This window comes from Planococcus citri, chromosome 5 (assembly GCF_950023065.1).
Source record: "Planococcus citri chromosome 5, ihPlaCitr1.1, whole genome shotgun sequence".
In the NCBI taxonomy this organism is placed as follows: Eukaryota; Metazoa; Arthropoda; class Insecta; order Hemiptera; family Pseudococcidae; genus Planococcus; species Planococcus citri.
Window position 1 is genome coordinate 42,972,083 of NC_088681.1, and position 23,405 is coordinate 42,995,487.

The 23,405-nt window shown below is 33.7% G+C and overlaps 1 protein-coding gene across 1 annotated transcript in view; it reads right to left on the reverse strand.

Annotated features, from left to right (window-relative positions):
• The window catches only part of LOC135849495 (dopamine receptor 1-like), a 414,234-nt gene that overhangs the window by 357,139 nt on the left and 33,690 nt on the right, over positions 1–23,405 (reverse strand). The window contains exon 2 of the mRNA XM_065369962.1: positions 17,577–18,401. The gene's annotated coding sequence lies outside the window, so the exon portion shown is untranslated. The remainder of the gene's footprint in view (positions 1–17,576; positions 18,402–23,405) is intronic.

A 23,405-nucleotide genomic window follows, 5' to 3' on the forward strand; every position in this document is an offset into this window, starting at 1 on the left:
GATTTTGCGTTTTAACATAGGACTTGCACGAACTTTTTCAAACTTTACATAGGTAGATCGAAAGATCATGCAAAAATTTACCACCTGTCCAAATTTCAAGTGCTAAAGTGCGTTTTTCGATTTTTGGTGAATTTTTGAAAATCGAATTTAGGCCAAAAATGAGGGGAAAAATCAAAATTTTACCAAATTGACCAAGAAAGCTGAAATTTGGGATATACCCTATTTTCGACATGCCAAATCGATTGGAAACGGTTTCAACCCGTTTTGAGCAGTTCTGGAGCCTCCAGCAGATTTTTGAAACTCGAAATTCCCGCAAAATTCTATCAAATTGGAGTTGTAAAGCTAAAATTTATTCTAAAAACTAATTTCAATACGCTACGAAGCACTGCAGGTGAATTTCAAGTGGTTTTAGAGCCTCCAGCAACTTTTTGAAAATTCCTGAAACTTCCAGCAGATTTTTGAAACTTTTAAATTTTCACAAAATTTCATCAAATGGAGATGGAAAGCTGAAATTTACTCTACACTCCAATTTTAACACCCTCTGAAAACGACTTCTGGTGGATTTAAAGTCATTTTAGAGCCTCCAACGACTTCTTTGATAATTACTGGAGCCTCCAGTAGATTTTTGAAACTTGAAATTTCCCCAAAATGTTATCAAACCAAGATGGAGAGTCGAAATTCATTCTGCAAACTAATTTCAATACGCTACGAAGTTGACTGCTGGTGAATTTCAAGTCGTTTTGGAGCATCCAGCAACTTTTTGAAAGGTTTTATGACGTTTTTTTGGAAAATTGAAATTTCCTAAAAGTAGCTGGAAGCATTCAAAACCATTTGAAACCACCATGTAGTCTGCGAAGTAAACTTCAACTTGCCAACTCCATTTGATAAATTAATGTTGGGGAAATTTTAAGTTTCAAAAATCTACTGGAGGCTCCAGTAATTTTCAAAAAAAGTCGCTGGAGGCCCTAAAATGCCTTGAACTCACCTGAAGTCGTCTTCAGAGGGTGTTAAAATGGGAGTGTAGAGTAAATTTCAGCTTTCCATCTCCATTTGATAAAATTTTGTGAAAATTTAAAGTTCCTAAAAACTGCTGGAGGCTCCAGTAATTTTCAAAAAAAAGTCGCTGGAGGCCCTAAAATTACTTGAACCCACCTGAAGTCTATCGGTTAAGTAAAAGAATCGGCCGTTTTGTCTTGTTTGTACCATCCGATTTGATTTCCAAATGATTTAGCAGTAAGTGCTTGATTCGTAAACAAATCTATTCCAATTTTTGTTGATCCTTTAGGTTTGCAGGCTGATGTCAACTCGCTTTCGATGAATGCTCGTGAACGAATTATCTTCAATTGTCAATATAATGCACTTAAAAATTCCATAAAACATTAAAAAAATAGATATATGAAAAGCTCATGATTTCTGTAAAATTATCAAAAAATCAATAACATGCATTGATGTCGAAATTGACACAACCTTAATCAAATTTTGCACACAATCGTGTACCAATTAGGTATTTTGTACATTCAGCAAGAAAATTTGGTATTTCAGCTCATACGTAATATTATGCCTGTGATAGACTATTATTGTCCATCTAGCTCACCACAGGTAGTAAAAGTACCTGTCACAAACACTCCGCGTAGTGAAATTTTTCGCTATTTTTTTTTTTTTTTTTTTTTTTTTGATTCGCTCGTTCGTGTGCAATAACTACGAGTATACTTTGCAACTAACGAACTAAAACAAATTGATTTTTATCCTCTCTGTTCTGTCATTTGGTAACTTGGTATTGCTGCAGAGAGAAGAAGAAGTTTTAATTGAACGTTCGCGGAATGCGAAATAATAATTGCATTAAATGCGGGGTTTTTTATTTATTTTTTATTACCCGCGTTACTTTCCCTGTATTTCTCTATTTTTTCAATTCCAAGACAAAACGTAGAGTGGGCAAAACTACCACTGCAGTAGATTTGCAGATTAATCGTAGTTAAAGTTGAAATTGTAGGTATTCCGGTACGAAAATTCAATAATAATTGCATATTTGAATCGTATTCGTAACCTTGCTCTATCTGTTCACTGTTCAGTAGGTAGATATAGCTGGATTCCTGAATATTATTAATACGAAAAACTTTTCTCTTCGATGTTATGTAAAGTCTGGTAATCGATACGAACTCGAAAAAAAGTTACACGATAGGAAAATATCCATCGAAACGAGGAAATTAGCCATGCCACCCGGTCGAAGATGGTATAGCTTGGTTCAGCAGATGTGTTTTGAAAGTCTCTGTGGTATACGAGTAGGCATAACGCGTGATTGAAGAATATCGTTTGAATATACAATTATTCGTACAGTACATGTTGCATAAATTTGGATGAATTTTATGAATTTTTTTTTTTTGAGATTAACTGGTACTTTTAAAATGTTTCTGGATACTCCAGAATGACTTGAAACCACCTCCTGTCGACTCAGCATGTTAAAATCAGGATATTGAGTGGTTTTTAGATTCCCAGCTTCAATTTGGTAAAATTTTGTAGAAATTTAAACTTTCAAAAATCTGTTGGATGCTCCAGGACGTTGTATGCATATATACCCAATTTTGTACTTTCTAGGTTGAATATATATTTGTTTTTTTTTTGCATTTTTGGGCCAAAGTTTTGTTTTTAAAAATTCACCAAAAATTTTTAAAAAACGCCCTTTAGCACCTGAAATTTTGGATGGGGAAATCTGATATCAATATTATTGTATGTTCTTCCAACCTAATTTTGTGCAGGTCAAAAGTCGTTAGGGTAGTTCGGGGTACCTCCCTCATTTACAGGCTTTTAATTTGAACGCCATCCCACGATCGTTTTCATGCAATTTCTAAACAGAGACACGATATTTTCAAACCCCTAACTTTACGAAATACAGAATATTTTTCGAAAATTATTCTGCATCGGTTAGATTAATAACACGAGAACTAAACTCGTGTGAAACGCGCGACCATTGACCATTCTCGACATAAATTCATATCACGTACAAAATCTAGATAATCAGGTTGGAGTTCGCAACTCTGCCATAAATCCTTCAGTCGTACGTCGAAAAAAAAAAACAAAAACAAAACAAACCGTACCCATTTGGGGAATCCGAGTGATGGATATGTACACGGTTGCAGGAAAAATTAAAGCGAAAAACTCGACCGCAAGAAATCATCGAGCTCGAGTTTTCCCTACAGACGGTAAAAAGCTGCGCTCGTCACTGGGTAACTTTATGAAATTACCGCGCCTATGTAAACAAAAGAAGGACTAGAGAGGTACCTACGAGTTGTCGTCTTCTTCGGTATATAATGTGGAACAATCTCGAGTGCTGTGACTTTGACTGCAGCATTTTCGCCAGCAGTTGTAAGCATAGTATCTACCTGAAACGTACAAACAACGACGTGTAAATTGAAACTAATTCGATTCGAACATCGTCGCTTTTGCTGTTTCCGTTCCATGTCAGACTAATGAAACACGTCGTCGTTGCCTTATCATTTCAGCAACGGGGTGAAGCAAAATTCAACCCCCCCCCCTCATCAAGGCGTAGTTGACGCATGCAAAAACTCACGCGAAAACAAAATCACCTAAAGAAAAAAAAATTCCCAAACGAATTTAAATTTAATGCTACGCGAGAAACACGACGATTTACACCAAGAGACGTGCAATTAAATACGATTTTTAGAGATCAAAGGACGTAGCGACGAGGCAGGGTGTGAAAGCTGAAAATTTCAGAATATAAGGAGGACGAGAGCGAAGTGGTGGTTAAAACTCGAAACGTGCGTTGGCCTTTTAAACGAGGACGACGATACCAAAACGCGCAAAATACTACCAGTTTGGAAAATTTTTTGGACCACATTTCGCGTTGAAACTTTGTTTTGGGGTTTTACTGCATTACCTTTTATGTTGTATAGCACTATGGCAGCCGCAACAACACCAACGGCTGCCTACTCGTATATACCATCGTACTCTAGAATCAATTACCGAAAGTTTTGATAGTTTAGTAATGTTTTTGCTGGCCCGAACGCTGCTTCTGCTCGTAATTAAGAATATTAACGCGAGCAAGTGGCGAAAAGAAATACTCGTTCTAGTTTTCACTAATGCGAGTAGTTATCGAATCATTCGGGTTGAATTGGTAAAAAATTGACTGGAGTCGAGATGAAGTCGTACAAAACAGAAATTAAAAATTAAGTTGATACTCCAAGTTTATAGGCTATGGGGGAAATTATGAAATGCTAATAAAATTAACAAAAAATGAAGAGTAAAATTACCTACACTTGAAATATCTTTAAAATCTCAAAGGGTATGACAGGTTTGACGTTAAGGGGTAGAATCAGTTCTTGGCAGCTTCTCAAACGATACTGGACCCAAAAGGTCGACTAAGATGATGATATATTTTGAACAAACTTGTACCCCCATGGAGCTATTATTTCGGAAGTAGGAGACCAAAACGTAGTTTTTTCAGTTAATTTTTTCATTTCTCAATAAATTGAGATGAAAATTCTGTATTTTTGGAAATATGTTTCTGGAGGCGAAGGGAATCTTTGTAATTTTTTTCGAATTACTTCGATCATTTTTTGCTGACTTATGACATTTTGAAATTTTCAAGTGGCTATTTCGTGATGAAGTTTCTATAGAGGTGCTTAAAATTTCAAAATGCCATAAGTCAGCCAAAAATAATTGGAAAAATGCTAAAAAAATATATAAAGGTTCCCCTCACCACTAAAAACACACTATCGAAAACACGAAATTTTTACCTCAATTTGACGAAAAATGAAAAAATTGAGTACAAAAACCACATTTTGACCCCCCCCCCTACTGGCAAAATAATGACTCGGGGGACTCAAAAGCGTGCCGACCCCCTCCCCCCGCCACACAGAAAAGTGTTGGCCAAAGGTTGGGTGAGCTGGAAAAAGTTGTGAAATTTGGACCAGAGTTCGAGAGTAGAAAAATTGACCTCTCACATCAAAATTCATGTTGTTTTACGTGGAATTCCCCCCCTCCCCCCAAAAAAAAAAAACAATGCATTCCAATCAAAACTTCCAGAAAGTCCCAACTTTTGCTAGAATGTCAAAAAATTTTTTAGAGAAAATTCGGAAACGATTTCTGATTTTTTCCAAAATTGTTTCTTTTTAAAATGTAAAAATGATGTCCTAAAAAGTTGAAGAATTGTGAATTTTCTAGAGCTTTTGCCCTAAGCCAGAAAACCAGTTGTTTGCAATTTCAAGAATTATGTTATTTTACGTTTCGAATTATCAATTTTTCACATGTTTCAGCCCTCGCTTCGCACGGGCCGGATCATTTTCCTTATCTTCTCTTTAACCAAAGTGGGGGGAGGGGGGGGGGGTAAAAAATCAACATCGAGATTATTCACATTTGAGCTGATTTTCAGGAAGTCACCTGCAGTGCATTTTTTGACCAGCATATTATTAATGATTGAATACCTATTGATAAGTGGAGAATACTGGTTGAGAAAATGTTCTTGATGTACTTTTCTGAAAATCAGATCGAATGTGGATAAACTTTTTGAATAGATCGAGAGTAAATATAGGTCACAATTTTTAGCTGCCCAAATTGATTTCCATACTTTCTGTACTGGATAAATTTTGAAATTATTCTATTACTGAAGAGAACAAAAATTGCGTTGGAAGCTCTAGACTGGTTAGAATAAATAATGAAAATTAGTACATGGGAATTGATTTTAGTTCCAGGGCTGCAGGTGAGAGGGGATAAGACTAAAATTTTCTCATTTTTTTCTCCAGATTTTCTCAACTTTTTACAACAGATCCTGCCTTTCCCAGATTTTTCAAGCTGTTTAGCCAGATGTAAGTAATTTGAACAAATTTTGTAAGGGCGAGTTGGAAGCAAAAATGTTGAAAGATTGAAAAATTTCCAAAAAAATGCTTTTATACCTACAGTCTTACAATTACAAACAATTTGAATTTTTCTGTTGCAAGGTTGGTATACTGAAAGCAAAAACAAAAAATTCGCACCCTTTTTCTTGTTACCTGTTTTTGTGCCTTTTTTAAAGACTTTTGCGGTCTGTGAAAATGAAACTTGAAAAGAGCACAGGACATAATGTTTGGAAAATTTTCAATTTTGTTCGAGCAAAGCAAGGGCTGAAGATTTACATAGAAAACTCACAATTTGTGACGTAACTACAACCAAATGATAATTTTTATATGTATAAATATTAATTTGGTTACGTTTATTGAATTTCTGAAGTTGATTTTTCATTCTTGGAAAAATGTTTGAAAAATCGCGTAGCAGAATTGAAATCTGCTCAAGCAAAGCGAGGGCAAAAGCTTTGAAAAAATTGATAATTTGAAAAGTAAAATAACTGATGCAAAAAGTTGACAACAGTTTTCAGAAAATTATACTTAATATTTCGAAAATAGAAATGAAGGCCAGAGTGAAGCTTGGGCAAAAGCTTCAGAAAATTAATAATTTTTCAAAATAAACAACATTATTTTCAATGTAAGAAATTGGCGTTTTCCTGAAAATATGAAAAATTTTCATGGATTTCTCTCTCTCGCTGAGGGGGCAGGGGGGTATCAAAAAATGTCAGTTTGTGTAGTGTAGCTCCAAAAAATCCTTAAAATAGTCCCTGTACCATCTTAAGAGGAGCTCAAGAGACTCGAGAGTGTAAAAAGGTTCAGAATGAAATGCATAGGTAATAATTTTCATACGTACTTGAATTATTACTCTCAGAGTTTTCGTAGAATCACTGTAGAAACCTGCATCTTCGAGAGGCAATGATTGAATTTTGCGAGAGTGCAGCTGAAAAATGGCTTAAACCTACACCACTCGATTCACTTCCTAATATACTACTTACAACATTTCAAAGATTACCCATTAAATTTACGACAAGTTCGTTCATAATGAGTAGGAACATGTTCGAATTCGTACAGAGTAGGTCTATAGGTAAATTTGTTTACCAGCGTATGAATGTAAACGACATGGAAATTGGAAATAGGAAATGTCGGTTGTAAAATATATGTATTGTATGTACTTGTGGGAAGAAATTATACATCAATGTGTACATGGTTACGTTTGTTTGAACTTTAATATTTCATCTGTCACTCGAAGCTACGAGTACATTTCGATCGTATTCGACAAACGAACATGTACCTAAATCAAATCTGCGACGAGACACGACGCGACGTTTTTTAAATTCGTTACCAGCAACGAGAGTGAATCACATCGGGGCTTGGAAATTAATACGTTTGGTTGTTTCCTCAAATCAGTGCCAATGTCGTGTTTACTGTTTACCGAATCGTATTACCTACTCGAGCTTTCAAATCGTTATTGGCTCCTGTACCGCAACTCAGGTGTGTTTACAGCTACATGAAAGGTTAACTTACTACTCGTATTTGAGAATACCTATACTGGGATTTGGGCATATTTCATTATGAGAACATCTGTCAACTAATTTTTCAGGGAAAAAGAATCACAACAGTGTTTTTTTTCTAGCTTATTTGGTGATTTACATCGAAAGTGGATCTCAAAACATTTTAAAATCGGAAATTTAGCCTCTTAAACAATACTTTGGTAGGTAGGTAGAAAAACTTATATGAGCTCATTTTTGGGTTAGGGAACTTGAAAAACAGTGCAACTTCAAATTTTAATAAAAATTGCTACCTTTTCCTACAGTAGTTCACCCTAAAGTGAACTTTTTAAAGTATATGAAACAGAGTTTTCGATACTGAACTCTTCTATCTTTCATTTGCCAGTCTGCAGTAGTTCGAGCTTTTTAACGAAAATAAATTCGACTAAAAGAGTCGAGAAAAAGACGAAAAGAAAGTATCAGAAACAAGGTACGTTTTCTACTCGTACTCGTAGATTGTAAAAGTGAATTATAAATTGTTTACATTATACCATAAAACCGTAACTTTTTTCGCGACTACTTTTAAACCAGCAAAACTTTGTTTGCTGTAGGACGAACGACTAAAGATAGAGTATAGTGGAGTAAAAGTACACGTCGCATCGATGTACAGCAACGTTTCTTCCTTCCTATATACACGAACCAAGAGATCGGAGACTTTATATAGAGAAACAGCTTAAATGACACGTCGAAAAACATGACCCATCGTAGGATTTTTTTCAACACTTGTAAGAACTTACCAATTGCATAAGTTTTTAATAGTTTTCTTCTCTAGGTGTTTTCCCCCTCGTTGTCGTCGACTCGAACGAAGTAGAAAAAAAAACTCCTGTTCACGAAAAAAAAAAAAAAACACAAAAACTTCCGAGTAAAAATTCATCGCGTTTACAAATCGTTTTTTTTTCCTGCTGGCGTGTAAAACTTTGCTGCAGGTTTTACACGAACCTTAACACCGACTTAGGCTCGGGTATGGCAAAAGGGGTGACTGAAAATAACGAAAAGGATACTTAAAAGAGGGAAAAATACGGTACACTTTAAACTTGTTGCAAATCGTGAACGAAAATTATGAATGGACGTGGAAGATAAATCGAATACACGCGACTCGTTCGCTATAAGTGAACGAAGAACGGAGTTTAAATTAGGCAGAAGGGACAGGGAATCGCAAATTTCCGATTTGTTTTCAATTCCATACCATGCTTTGTCCCTTTCGCTTCTACCGTAGCAAATTTAGCCTAATGTACGATGAAGCTTCAGAATATAGCTATAGTGTCGAATAGACGTCATATATACGTGATCGTTTCTCGAAAATCCCAAAGTTCGTCGGTGCGTTTGTTAAGAGGGAATATTGTTGTTGTTTTTGTTGTTATTGTTTCTGTACGACGTCGTTCTCCACATGTGTGTGTGGTGCTTTTCTCGTTACGCCATTGCCGCAGACGAAGGACGAGCTTTGTTTAAAATTCAAATGTAGTCTATAAAGCTTTACGTGTATCTCTCGAATGGTCGATAAAAGTTGCACGAAAACGACGTCGTAGACGACGAATAAGATACCACGACTGCGACTTATTTGCCTCGTCCTTAATTTGATATCATTTTAACGTTTTTCGACGAATATGTACCATGACCCTGCTTATATATAGTGCACTACTTACTTTGTACATTTTACACTCATACACAACGTATAAGTAATAATGTACGCTATTGCATTAGACGTAATGTACCTACAATACCTAATACAAACAGTATGATTTATATACGTTGTTGTACATACGGTAGAATACCCTGCACCGTTTCCCTGTACCATGCAATAGGACCCTACATAAAATAGCGAATACTGTGTCGTCGATGCAATCGACACAGATACGCGAGATATTGAAAGATACTCGATTAAATTGTATTTTTACAACTCACATGGATGTATACGAGTGCCTAAATATCGTCTGCAGGCTGCAGTACATTTTACCTATACGCATTATATGCCCCCTTTTCTCCCTTCCGCTGTATCAGAATCGATTCGGTTAGCGAAATTTTGCGATAATGCTCGTTTAAATCGTCTTTTATTTCTTCTGCAATGTACGAGTACTTTGTCTTCCAGTATATCTATTGGATGCCATTTTTTTTTCTTTTTGCGCTCGATTTGAGACTCGAAAAAGATGTTGAAAATGAGAAGGATGCAAGAGCAAGGATGGTAAAACCGATTAATTAATGTTAGTTTAATTTTCATTTTTATTGAAAAATTTTAAAGGTGTAGTTTTCAGATTAGGGTTCAGTTATTTACTTTTATAAGTTTGGGTTCAAGTTTTAGATTTTCGGTTTGAGTTATTTTCCTTTCTGTTCAGGTTGTGGGCACTAGTACAGAACAACGGTGTTCAAAAATACGAATTGATGAGCAAAAAAAAACCGTACTTACAAAAATAGCTCAGAAACATCAAGCAATCACATAAATTATACAAAGTATCTGTAGAATTTTACAGAACTTGGCGAAAATTGCATGAAAAAGTGCTAAAATCATGTTAAAATGCTATAAAGACACAAAGAGATCATGTAAATCAATAAAAATTATTAAAAAGTAACGAAATTGCAATCAAATGTGGCAAAAATTGCATGAAAAAGTGTTGAAAGTCGTCATAAAAAGTATAAGTAGGTATTTGGGACAAAATTTGTATATGAATTTTTTGTCAATTTTTGAAAAAATCCTACATAAAAAAACAAATTTGTTTTCGATTTCAGTCGTCGGCCGTTCAAGGTTAGGTTTTCTGATTAGAAGTTTCAGTTTCAGTTTTCAGATAAAATCAATCAGTTTTTTTTCGGTTTTCGGTTTTTCACCGCAAAAAATAGTTATAATGCGTTTCCAACGTAATTACAGGTAATTTATATTGTAAATTACGGAAAATATTTAGTACGTACATTACCGTAATTGTTGGTAAATTACTTACTGGTAATTTCTGGTAAATCAACAGATAACTTTCAGTAAATTAACGATAATTATTGGTAAATAAAGAAGAATATTATGAATTTCTAGTAAATTGCTGGCAATTTTTGGAATATTACTGATACTGTTCTGGTAAATTACTCACCGGTAATTTGCTGGAAAATTACTGGCAATTTCATGGTAAATTACAGGTAATTTTTTAGTAATTTTTTGGAAAATAAATGATAATTTTCTGGTATTTTTTGGCAAATTACCGGTAATTTTTTCGGTAAACTGCATGCTGGTAATTTTTTGGTAAATAACTGGTAATTTTTGGTAAATTACTGGTAATTTTTGGTAAATTACCGGTAATTTTTGGTAAATTACCGGTAATTTTTGGTAAGTTACTGGTAATTTTTGGTAAATCACCGGTAATTTTTGGTAAGTTACTGGTAATTTTTGGTAAATTACCGGTAATTTGTTAGTAAATTGCTGGTCGTTTTTTGGTAAATTGATGGTAATTTTTTTGGTAAATTACTGGTAATTTTTTTGGTAAATTACTGGTAATTTTTTTGGTAAATTACTGGTAATTTTTTTGGTAAATTACTGGTAATTTTTTTGGTAAATTACTGGTAATTTTTTTGGTAAATTACTGGTAATTTTTTTGGTAAATTACTGGTAATTTTTTTGGTAAATTACTGGTAATTTTTTTGGTAAATTACTGGTAATTTTTTTGGTAAATTACTGGTAATTTTTTTGGTAAATTACTGGTAATTTTTTTGATAAATTACTGGTAATTTTTTTGATAAATTACTGGTAATTTTTTTGGTAAATTACTGGTAATTTTTTTGGTAAATTACTGGTAATTTTTTTGGTAAATTACTGGTAATTTTTCAGTAAATTACTTGTAATTTTTTTGGATATATTTCCACTACCTAGTTGGTAATCTTTAGTAAATTGCCCCCTTGTAATTTTCAACAAATGTAATTGTTTGTAACTTGGTGATAATTGTTGAAAAAATACTGGCTCAGTAAAAGAGCCCAGCCTTTCAAAAATATAAAATTTTTTCTCTCCATGTCAAAATATTTTCTCTTCTCAATTAGCTAAAACATTAGGTACCAACAAAAAAGATTCCCAGAGTTGTAGCAGTAATGTAAGAAAGTGCAATCACAAATTTTTACTGTGATTGGAGGAAATTTTTTTGAAAAATACTCCAAAAATATGTAGGTACATTATTGTTAACCTAGAAAGAAAAATTTCCCAAGAGATTCGCTTCCCAAGTACACTTTTTGGGGGTTTGAGGAATATTTTGAGGTGTGATTTTAGTTGGTGACAAAAAAAGTAGTCAGCACGTCAAGCATAGGATCTGTCACAACAAGAAAATCATTACCACGACTAAATTAAAATCATAAATTCCAAACAGCTGATCAGCAAAAGCTTTTATTCAAAAATTGGTATTTTTAATGACGAAATTAAATGTTTAAAAAAGGATTAAAATTGAATTTAAAAAGGGGCTCAGTGAATACACAAAAAAAGTAAATTATGAAAGTAACGCTTTCTTGGCTTTTGACAGACAACCTCTTTTCCTTTTTTGACCCATTCCCATTGGAATTGATCTCGCTTGTTGACAAGGAAAACTTTTCATGATTCAATTCAACTTTTGCACAATATTCAATTTCATTCAAACTGCATTGATTCTCAGAAATGCTTTGTTGATCATGCAGTTTTTTAAAATTATTTTTAAGAATTTTTGAGTCATTTCATAAAATGATGGGTATTCTGTTTCATCAACTACTGTTCATTGAATTCATTGGTATGAAATTTGTTCAAAATTTCAACGTGGCTTTATTTGGTACAATCATAGGTAGGTATTACTACATAGCCTTCAAAATTGAAAATTTTCCATACTTCTCGTTCTCCTCAGTTACCCCTACTTACATACAAAATCCCCAATTCAAAACTATACACAACATTCCATCACTGCACCTCGAATTTTGACAATCATTCGATTATCGAGCATCCTCTACCAGCAATAACACGACACCTACACTCACTCTAACGTTCCTAACTACACCTATAATATAGACAACTCTTACAAGTTAAAACCTCATTACTTATCTAGCGACTCAACTCCGCAGCCGTGGTGCTCCTTACGAGTTAGCTCAGCGCAAAGAACCAAACAACCTAACTAGAATAGATGATTTTCGAGGTGAGCGGCCTCGTAAAGGTGATAAAATCCGTGTACAAATTAAACTAACCGAGCGTAAACTTCGGTATAGTCGAGTCCCTCAAGAGATTTCGTCAATACTTGCCACCACAAATCGAAAAAGACTTCCTCGCCGGACTTGGCTCACAGTGTCGTGTAGAATTTCACCCTCTTCTGCTCCTTCCTCCTGCCCCTCATTCTGCTCAGCTGAGACATTTTTCTTTCTTGTGGAAAATTGCGATACCCTAGCGTTCGATATAAGAAGACGTAGCGTTGTTAACTTTCGTATTATACGCTGTGCCATGTTGTTCAAGAGACGAGTCCTCTGTTCGGTTCTTCGACGAAGATCGAATTAATTTATTTTACGCAAGTATTTCGTCGTCGTCGTCGTAGCGATTCTTCCACCATCCAACAAACGAATTCAAAACTCGAGTACTTACAGTGTACCTTTAACCTAATCGAATCTGTATAAGGGTACGAGTATTTTTTATTATTTAAAAATATATCGTACGTAGGTACGTACTCGTAGCAGGTAGAGGTACTTGGAAATACTCTTTTTTCTCGTAGTTGCTCGAGTCCTCTCCTTATATTATATATAGTAGATTGTGATACCCAAAGAAAGAAAGAAAAAAACTGTAACGTAAGTTTACTCGCCATCAACGCGATTAAATCACCGATACGAATAACATCTTCGATTTATATCGAATACCGATTCAACAACGCGTGTAATCTCACAATGGATACGACAAAATACGAATATTTTACATTTCAACTTTTCAAAAAGAGAAAAAGTGAAAAAACAGCGAACAAAAATCGTCCAGGGAGTTTTGTCCTGCACACAAACACACTTACACAACATAACAAGCCATGGGTACAGAGAAGAGAAAAAAATAACGCAAACAGACGGAAAGAAAAACGTCAATGACGTTTTCTTACAGAGAGCAGAAACGAAACCCAAGAAGCAAGAACCCCCCTTCCTCCTCAAAAAAGTAAATCTTCAAAAATATAAGGATTCAATTTAACTTTTTCCTTTACCATAAAAAAAATAAAATGAAAAGCACATCTGGAGTGAAATTTCTGCAAAGTGATACCGAAGTAAAAAACGTTTCAAAAATGCCGATGTACTTTTAAATACTCTAGAAAAAATATTCGAGTCCGAATAACGTGTAAATTTTCGTCCCTTAAACTTTTCTCGTTTTTTTTTTTCATCTCTTCAAAATTCAAATTTAAATTCGCGAACGAAATTAGAATCGTATATTTTTCCTTTTTTGCCAATTCGCAGTCGAGAGTTTCGTATTTCTTCGCTTGAAAATTATGAGATCGATTCTGTTTCATTTGCTGCAAATAAGAGGCAAAGTTCGCCTTCTTCGCAGTCCAGCATTTAATACTTTTTATTAAGGCTCTCGTCTCGTAACTTGATTATTTTTTAATAAAACAACATCGTCTTCTGAAATATCATCGAGATGAGAATTTCTTCGTTAGAAATACATGTAATTGAAATGTTTACCAATTGAAACGACTGTAAATTATTTTTCAACGCTCGAATCGAGTAATATGGAAATTTGAAAAGAGTTTAGATTTTACAACCTTTTACAGGAATTATTCTTCGACTAAGGGATTTAACTATTTATTTTTGAAGGAAATAAGAATTTTGACGAGAAAAACATGACTCTTTTACCCCTCTCAGGCTTTCAAAGGTGTACATAAGTAGGTACCTATATCAGAAAAAACAAAAACAAAGTGAAATTATCGATCATTAAACTGGTTTTTCAATAAGGAAAATATTCAAAAAAATCTATTTTCTCAGCTCAAAACTCAGTTTTATCAACCCCAAAAGGACGAGCTACTCTTCCTTCCAGTCTCTACTTTGCTAACTCGAAACGATTTCACACCTGTAGGTAGTGAATTTTCTCTTACTTTCTCACAAAAAATATATTTCTATCTCCCAATCTAATTTTGGTGATAATTCAGACACATAAATTCTTCGAAAACCAATTCACTCTCCTCATCTACTTCAGCTACACTAAAAAATCAACTACCGTCAACAAAATATCAACACCTGTAACATATTATACTTTCATTTTCAAACCATAATTAAAAATTTAGAAACAGCTTTGATTCAAAGTTTAAATTCCTGGCTATCTCTAGACCACAACAACGCAACTAATCGTCTTTATGATCTTTCGTTCGAATAATTCGCACGAGACGAAATGGTTGAAATTCCAAAAACCTGCGATAAGTTTTAATCCTTGCACGAGACCTTGAACTTGTAGGTACTTTGGGAAAAAAACCAAAGCGACTTGGTTTTCACCAGGACACGTTTCATCTTTTCAAACATAGAAATAGAGACTTATTTCAGACGACGATGAGACGAATCGAATGGAATCGTGTTACCAAAAATACACACTTACGCCACATATCGTGCTTTCAAGTTCAATCGATGGTTTAATATGGAAACTTTGTGAGCAGTTTTTTGCTCATACTACTGAAAGTTGAAATTTTTATTTAAAGGCAGAAAAAAGTCTATGCTTTTTTGTCAAATGGTTCTAGGATCTTTTTTCTTTATACCTCACAAAACGATTGGAATTGATTCTTTAAAATCGTTTAAAAGCCAACTTTCATAGATACATACACACTTACTGAAAAAATTGTTTTGAAAATTCATTAAAATGTCATAAAAATACTTAGAAAAAAATGAAAGTCGATGAAACATTGAAAAATTTGAGCATAAGGAACTCCTAAGAAATACTTAAAATAAAGAAAAATAAAATTCATTTAAAAAGTCATATAAAACGGTGGAAATGGCTAAAAGTTGATAGAATACTGAAAGATTTCAGAAAAATGTTTAATCATAGTATCATAAAAATTATTATGAGCAACAAAATCGCTGAAATTTGCAAAAAAAAATTGCTATCTATCTAATGAAAAATAAAAGTTGAGAAAAATTTGTCAGAAATCGCTTTAAAATTGATTAAAATGTCATAAAAATAAAGGGAAAAGTACTAAAGTTGATGGAATATTGAAAAATTGCAGAGAAATGTTTCAAAAAATGCTCAAAATTAAAAAAAAAATGTTGAAAATTAAGTAAAATTGATGGGAAAATATTATCAAAACGGTGTATAACTTTGTGAAAATCAAATGAAATACTATAAAAATTAAGTAACAAAGCCATAAAATTGCTGAAATTTGCAAAAAAAATTGATTCTTAATAAAACAGAAAAATTTAGCAGAAAATGCATTAGAGGTCATTAAACTGTCATAAAAACTGTGAAAAATGACTGAAACCTGATTAAGTATAAAAAAATGTTGGCAAAGTTTCCCAAAAATTTCTTGAAATGAATAATGAAAAAAAAAACTGCTAAAAATTTTGTAAAATAGGTAGATCGAATATCTTCAAAACTGTGCGTGATTTTGTAAAAATCGAAGTACACATTATGGAAAAAATTGTATGAGCAACAATATCACTGAAATTTGAAACAAAAAAAAAAGGGTAATCCAATAGCAAAGTTGAGCGAAAACTGCGTTCAAAATTCATTAAAATGTCAGAAAAACAGTTGAAGAAACAGCCGATAATCGATGGAACATTGAAAAATTTCAGCAAATATCTCAACAATTGCTTATAGTTGATAAAAAATTGAAGCGAAATTTCGAAAAAAAATTCTTAAAAAATGGAAATTTTCTGAAAATTATGTGAAATTGATGAAATATTATTAAAATGATGAACCTATAATTTTGCAAAAATTACATAAGTAAAGCATCTAAGTATTCAAATAGACTGCGGAATTCCCATCAAAATAAATAAGTTTGCGATAGAATTTATGATAAAATGCCAAATTGAGAGAAATTTTGTGAAAATGGGCTGATAAAATTGATTAGACAGTCAAGACAGTAGACCTAAAAGTTAAAGAAATAAACTGACAAAAAAATAATAGAAGCTCAAAAGATAGATCAAAGGTAATTAATTTCAGAATAAGCAAAAACTGCTGAGACTTGACTTCGATTTTTCATAAATTATTCAAACCTTTCATGAAGAAAAAAATTATATGTATCTCATATTCAAAAATTGAAAAATTCACATGACGAAGAAAGTGCTGATTTCGAATCAAACTTTATAATTATGTATTTTTGATACGCGCCCTCCAGGCTCAACAATAAGTTCTGTAATTCCAAAAAATTGAAAAAAAAATTGTACGAGCTATGATTTGTAATTCTCAAAAAAAAAAAAAAAAAATTGTAATTCAAAACTTCATGCAGAAATTAAAGACAAGAAGAATGAATTTTTCATTACTTGCATGGAAATGCTAAGTCCATAATAAAATACAAGCCAGAATAAAATCTACATTTTTATTTGCACGTGGTGTCCTGAACCTTCATACACGCACTTTTGCCTTCAAGCCACAGCTTCCTCTCCCTCCTCCACCTATCTAGTAATTCAAACTCCATCATCCAATCCATATACCGGTAACAAAATATAAACTACTCGCACTCCATGGCGAATTCGTCAGTCACCGAATATCAACATGCAAACGAATATTATCACGCTCTAACGCGACTAAGATTCCAATAAAAATTCTCAAACTGGTTCCGAGCATTGTTTATCGTTTTAATTACTCTTTTTAATACACATTCTACATATAAAGCGAAGGAAGAAAAAACCAAACTGGAATTTTTCTTTCGAAAAGTTGAAAAAAATCGCGAGATAGGTAATGAGGTATAAATATATCGAGATTTTTTGTTGCATACATAGTTGCACAACACATTGTAGATTGTAGGTACACAATATGGGATGTTGGAATACGAAGATATTCGTTAAATTAATTCATCACAGCTCAATCTGCTTCAATTCATCCAAAGCTCCGTCACAAAATAGGTACCTACAGTATGCTTGACTGGGAAAATATAACTCTTTTGAACTGAACTTATCAATTGTAAATTTCAAATCAATCTAGTAGATATGGAACTAAATTTATAAGCACAAAATATGATCAAACTCCTTTACCCCCTTCTCAAAAATGAACACTATTCTCCGACCATTGCTTCTCCTCCAGCCAAACCACCAAAAAAAAAAAACACCAAAAATCACTCACCTGATTAAAAATCGATGATTCCATCCAGCAAAGCTGTTGACGACAGGCTGCTCAGACGTTTCGGCTACACCGACCAAGATGACTCTCCAAAGACAACGCTGGGATTCTTCGACCAGTAGAAAAATTCGCTTGAATTTCCATAATTTGGCTGATAAAAAACTCACTACGACTACTCGGCACACGATTAGGAAATCAATCACAACATCGTTATCACCGCGAGACGAAAATTTTACGCCATTTTATCACGTATGGAAAATAAACGTCGCCGCCGTCGTTTGTTTTTAAGACGATAAATTATGAAACCAAAACAAAAATCGAGACAAAACCGGTAAGTACGAACGAGGGAAAAAACTCGACACGCGGTGCACTATTCTTCTCAAGTATCGATCAATAAGCGATTATCATTTCGTTGTCGATCAACGGCAACGTATCCGCCCTCGTTAAATGTAAGGAAAATCGCGTCACGGAAACTGGCGCAGAAATCGCCTGTTTTTTCTGCTCGTTTGCGCTTTTTTTTTCCTTGCGCGAATTTACTTAATTGAAAACCAGTTCGCGATAAACTGAAACGCGTAAAACGGACTAGTTTGTTTTGAGAAATTCTAATATAACAATGATGGAAAAATCAACTCGCCGCTGTCACGATCTCGTACTGTGGTATGGTTAATAAATGTGCGATACGACGACGACGACAACTGGCATGTCGCGCGCGAACCTCATTTAGGTACGTATTTTTAAATCGGTCGAGTCGCGAGAGCGGCGTGTTGCTGGTCGACGCGGCAATTCGAATTATTTTTTTCTTCGACACGTGCAGGTTAATTGGCCTGTCTGAAACAAACGACAAAAAAACGGAAATTAGCCTAAAAATTTGGTACTTAATTAAATGTAGAAATACTCGTATATTAGAACGGGAGTGGGAAAAAACTCATAATCAGCGAGAGAGAAGTAAAAACATAAGATGAATTAGATCCAAATGTCCGGATCCGATCAGACCTGGACAATTTTCAATAAAAATTCATATTCTTTTGATTTTGTTCATTTAGGAGGGCTTACAGTACATTTATTTCAAATTTTTACTTTTGGGAAAATAAAACCATAATGGAATCACTCTGTCTTTCTTACTCTTTCTATCTTTGAAAAAAGTCTCCATTAGACATTCAATCTTCAAAAGTTATTGAAAACTCATAAACATTGACAGGTCCAAATTGTAATCGTTAACGTTTTTTGAAATAATTAAGTATATATTATTATGTTCTTTTCCACAGCAGCAAAATTGTAATCCAAAGCAATTGTGTCTAAAACTGACAAAAATGGGTGGAATGTTCGGAATTCTAAACAAAAAGAAAAGTCTGACAAAATATTATCGAATCATTTTTAAAAATTTGATATGATTATAACAATTCATCATTAATTCATCATCAGCCCCCCCGATCCATTTCTTAAAAGTCAGACTTTGATATCTTAAAGTCTAGATATACCTGTTACAATGCGAATATACGAGTACATTTCCAAAATTGATGAATTTTTTCAAAATCTTGATAAGTCTGACATAATATCAAGAATTTGTTGTTTTCCAAGTTCTTAAAGGTCAGTTAAAACACCGAAAATTTATCATCAGTATCATCATTGAACTTTGACCAGGTGAGCTGTTCAGCCCGTTTGGGAAACTGTAGAAGAATTGCTCGCCGATATGTCATCAAGTTTTTTCTTCGGTCTTCCTCTGCTCTTCCTGCCAGTTGGAGTGTGGTATAGAATTTTGAACTTTTTTTTTTCAAATTGTAGTACTTTGAGAAGGTAATCGACGAATTATGTCAAAATAAATGTTGCCATTTTCAAAAACCTAAAAAAATTGATTTAAAAACTTATAATTTAAATATAACCACGATCTCGGTGAGTAAAAATTCTGAAAAAATTCTGAGTTTTAGCCCTTTTTATGTACATAGAATAACATATCAAAAAATTTGGCTGACTTTTTTTTTTTTCATTTTTGAGAAAAAAGTTACAAGGTTGGCACTTATTGCAAAAATACCATCAGAAACCTAAAAAATGAAAGTTTTTGCAGTTTTGAGATATTTTACCAGTATGTAGACGAACGTTTGAAAAAATTTCCCTCCCTCGCAATTTGTCAATGAACGGAGGAGGGGGGTTAAAGGGGGGGATACATTTTTTGATCAAGAAAAAGAAGGCCAAAAGTGATTTTTTTTGGAAAAATGTAGATATGTATCTCAAAATAACACGCTAATTTATATCACTGTACAGTGTACAAAATTGGGCTCATTATCAGTTCAATAGTTTTCTCTTGATACGAACATTTGTGATTTCAAAAATTGCCTCAAAATGCTAATTTCGGATCTTCCTGTCTACATTGTTTTTCACCAAAGAAAGCTTGTGAAAATATCAAATTAGAGTTCTTGTTGAGGCGAAGAACATACGTATTAAAAATTTCGAATCATACGTTAATTTTCAATTATTTTCTTATGGGAAACTCTTCGTCCCACTTGACCCCATGACTGGGTCAAGTGGAACGAAAAAATTTGATCCAGAAAAAAAATTCTGGAGCCCAAGTTTTTAGACCAAATTTGAAAAATGAGGAGGCATTTGGTAGCCAAAGGATGGGGCTAGGGCTACACAACAAAATATTTACGAGGTCTCAAAGTTGAAACAGGCAGTCAAAATTTTCGGTCAAGTAAAAATCATTCCACTTGACTCGGTTTTACCCCCAGTAAAAAGTTTTATGAAAATCTAAAATTGTGTTCTTTTCATTTGATTAAAACGGCGACAATATTTTTCCAGTATGTGTCACTTGCAAAATCATATAGCCAGAAAAAATGGTATTTCTCGTACATTCATTGAAAAATTAGGGAGAGGGGGATGTCTACATATGGTTGAAATATTTTTAAAATGCAAAAATATTCATTTTTTAGGTTTCTGCCTTTGTTTAAAACAGCGATGACATTTTTTCAATATTTTTCACTCTTAAAATTATATCACGAAAAATGGTATTTCTCTTCAATTCGTTGGCAAATCGCGGTGGAGGAAATTTTTTTTCAAATGTTCGTCTACATATTGGTTAATGTACCTCAAAAATTCGAAAATTTCATTTCTTAGGTTCCTGAAGGTATGTATTTTTGCAATAAGTACCAAATGAGCAATTTTTTCTTCTCGAAAATGAAAAAAAACGCCAGTCGAATTTTTTGATATGTTATTCTATGTACCTACATGAAAAGAACTAAAACTGAGAATTTTTTCAGCATTTTTACTTGCGAACATCATGGTTATATTTAAATCATAGGTTTTTTAACTGATTTTTTAGGTTTTTGAAAATGGCAACACTGATTTTGGCATTATTCGTCGGTTACCCTCTCAAAGTATTACAATTTTGAAAAAAAAGTTCAAAATTCTATACCACGTACAACTGGAGCAATTTGCAACTGAAGTTTTCCATTTTCGGCCATTTTGGAGAAATTTGAAACCCCACAGCTCCGCCAAAAAAAAATCGAAGAAATGCCCGATTTGCGTCATTCGTCATCGTTTCATGATCTCTAAACATGATCTAATTTTGGAAAAAAAAATCGAAGAGCCCTCATGCAAAAATCCGCCGATTTGGCATGGAATGACCCAACTTTTTTCTTTGGTGAAGTAGGACTATTTTTTTAATTTTATCAAAGGCATTGATTTTTTCCCCAGTATGTCTCCAGTTCAAAAATATACTTTCTATTTTTAAAAAAAGAGACGACTCGACAAAAAAAACGCACAAAAAGAAAAGAAATAATTGGTAAATTACATCACCACTGATGAAAACACGAGTTGACCGCAAATAAGAAGCTCCTATAGTTGAAAAGCCGATGTAAAAAACAACTCGCAAACTCGTTCAGCGCAAAGAAAATCGAGAGTAATAAGAAAATGAAGTTTGGGTAAGCGAAATCTGGAGAAAAAAGTACGAAGGAGCGCCAGAAGAAGGAACAATATTTCATAAACGAGATATGGAAACGATGGCTTTGTTCGTATACTACAGAAAGAGAGAGCAGTGAAACGCGAAAATCACAAGCTTTTTTTTCCTTTTCATCGTTGGTATCGTTAAGTGGAAGAAGATGATGAAGCGGAGCAGTAAAAGCAGGAGAAATTGTACAGTGCGTTGGCTACAAAGGCAGCAGCAAGAGAGCCGGAAAAATTTACTCCGAGCACGTGTTTGTTTGTTTTTTCCTTCATCGCGTCTTGCTGATAAAAGGAAATCGAAACTGTATCACGTGGAATGTGTACACTCGAATGTGATCGTATCTCGTTGTGTACTGTAATCTGGTATGTGGCAAACGCACGTCGATAATACGCGAGATCATCTTTTTTGGTATCCTTTTCGCGGTTTGGGTACACGTGGAATTGCTGATGACAACAGCAGAAAAAAGGGGTGAATGTGAAGGTAAATTGAGGGTAAATAAAATCTGGATCAATCCGGAATGCTGGAAGCAGGTTGAATTTAGTCTGAATGATTCAAAACAGATTTTTTCAAGTGTACTTTTTTCGAAAATGACGAGTTTGAATTTTCGTAATACAAATTCATATTTTTTATTTTCACCCTGCACAATTCACAGTTGCACACCTCTCATGTAACTAAACCGATTCCAATCTTTGACGATTTCAAAAATTAGACTCAACTAGATATCCCTTTCAACCTCATTGGCTCATTATCTCGTTTCTCATTCGCAATTGAATAAAATACTTATCGGTCCTAATAGAAAAATTAATTGAATTCGATTTCAATCTACGTTTAATTGCTTGTCAAATACGTCATATTAACATGTCGTTAATTTGAAGGTAGGTGTTTATCGACTCAATTAAATACGAAACGAAAATATTCGAAATAAAACTCATCGAAAAAAAAGTGGACTGTATTTACATACGATACATACAATAATACTGTACAAAACGGCCGAACAGCCGAAAGAGTAAACTTAAAGATAAGCTCCCAACTTTACCCGAACATCACCGAATATAACCGAACCGGTTACACTAACATACTCCGCCCGATTGAGGAATAACCTCAATCAAAAAATGAAAAAAAAAATACAAAAAAATACGATTTCTCAAAAAAAATTAAATATAACAATACATGTTACAACTTCGAAAAAAAAATAATAAATTTAGGCTAAACCTAGTTCACCTTTAACAAAAGTAAGTACTATTAATCGAATTAATCGAGAGAGACAAAAAAATATAAACAAATTTGACGCTAAATTACTTAATCTCAGAACAGATATAAGTACAGTACAAATAAAACGAAAAAAAAAATTACAATAAATTTGAACAATATTCCAATTATTGACGAATTCGGTAAAAAATAAGACATAATCGAGCAAGAATTTTAAAAAATTCGATAAATTTACATCAATTCGAGAAAAAAAAACGCAAAAGTTTACAACTAATCGAGGTTAACATTAGAGTCTGGAAAGACCTCTTCAATAATGGCCATTGGCCACCTCAAATTAGGGACATTTTTATCCGAAACTAAAACAACATCGTCTACTTCGAAGTTTTTCTCTTTACTCTGCCACTTATGGCGAACCTGAAGTTCATTCAAGTAATTCTGACGCCAAGAGACCCAGAAGGAATCTACCACCTGACGCCACAATCGATACCTAGCTTTCAAATTACCCAAACTCGCTTCTGACACAGGTACTTCTGAAAAATCTGCACCAATTAAGAAATGTCCAGGCGAGATCGGAGCAACAAACTCATTAGTTCGTTGATAGCACAAGGGCCTAGAGTTCAAAATCGACTCAACCTTGGCTGCTACACTAGACAATTCGAACAAATTCAAAACCTGGTTTCCAATAG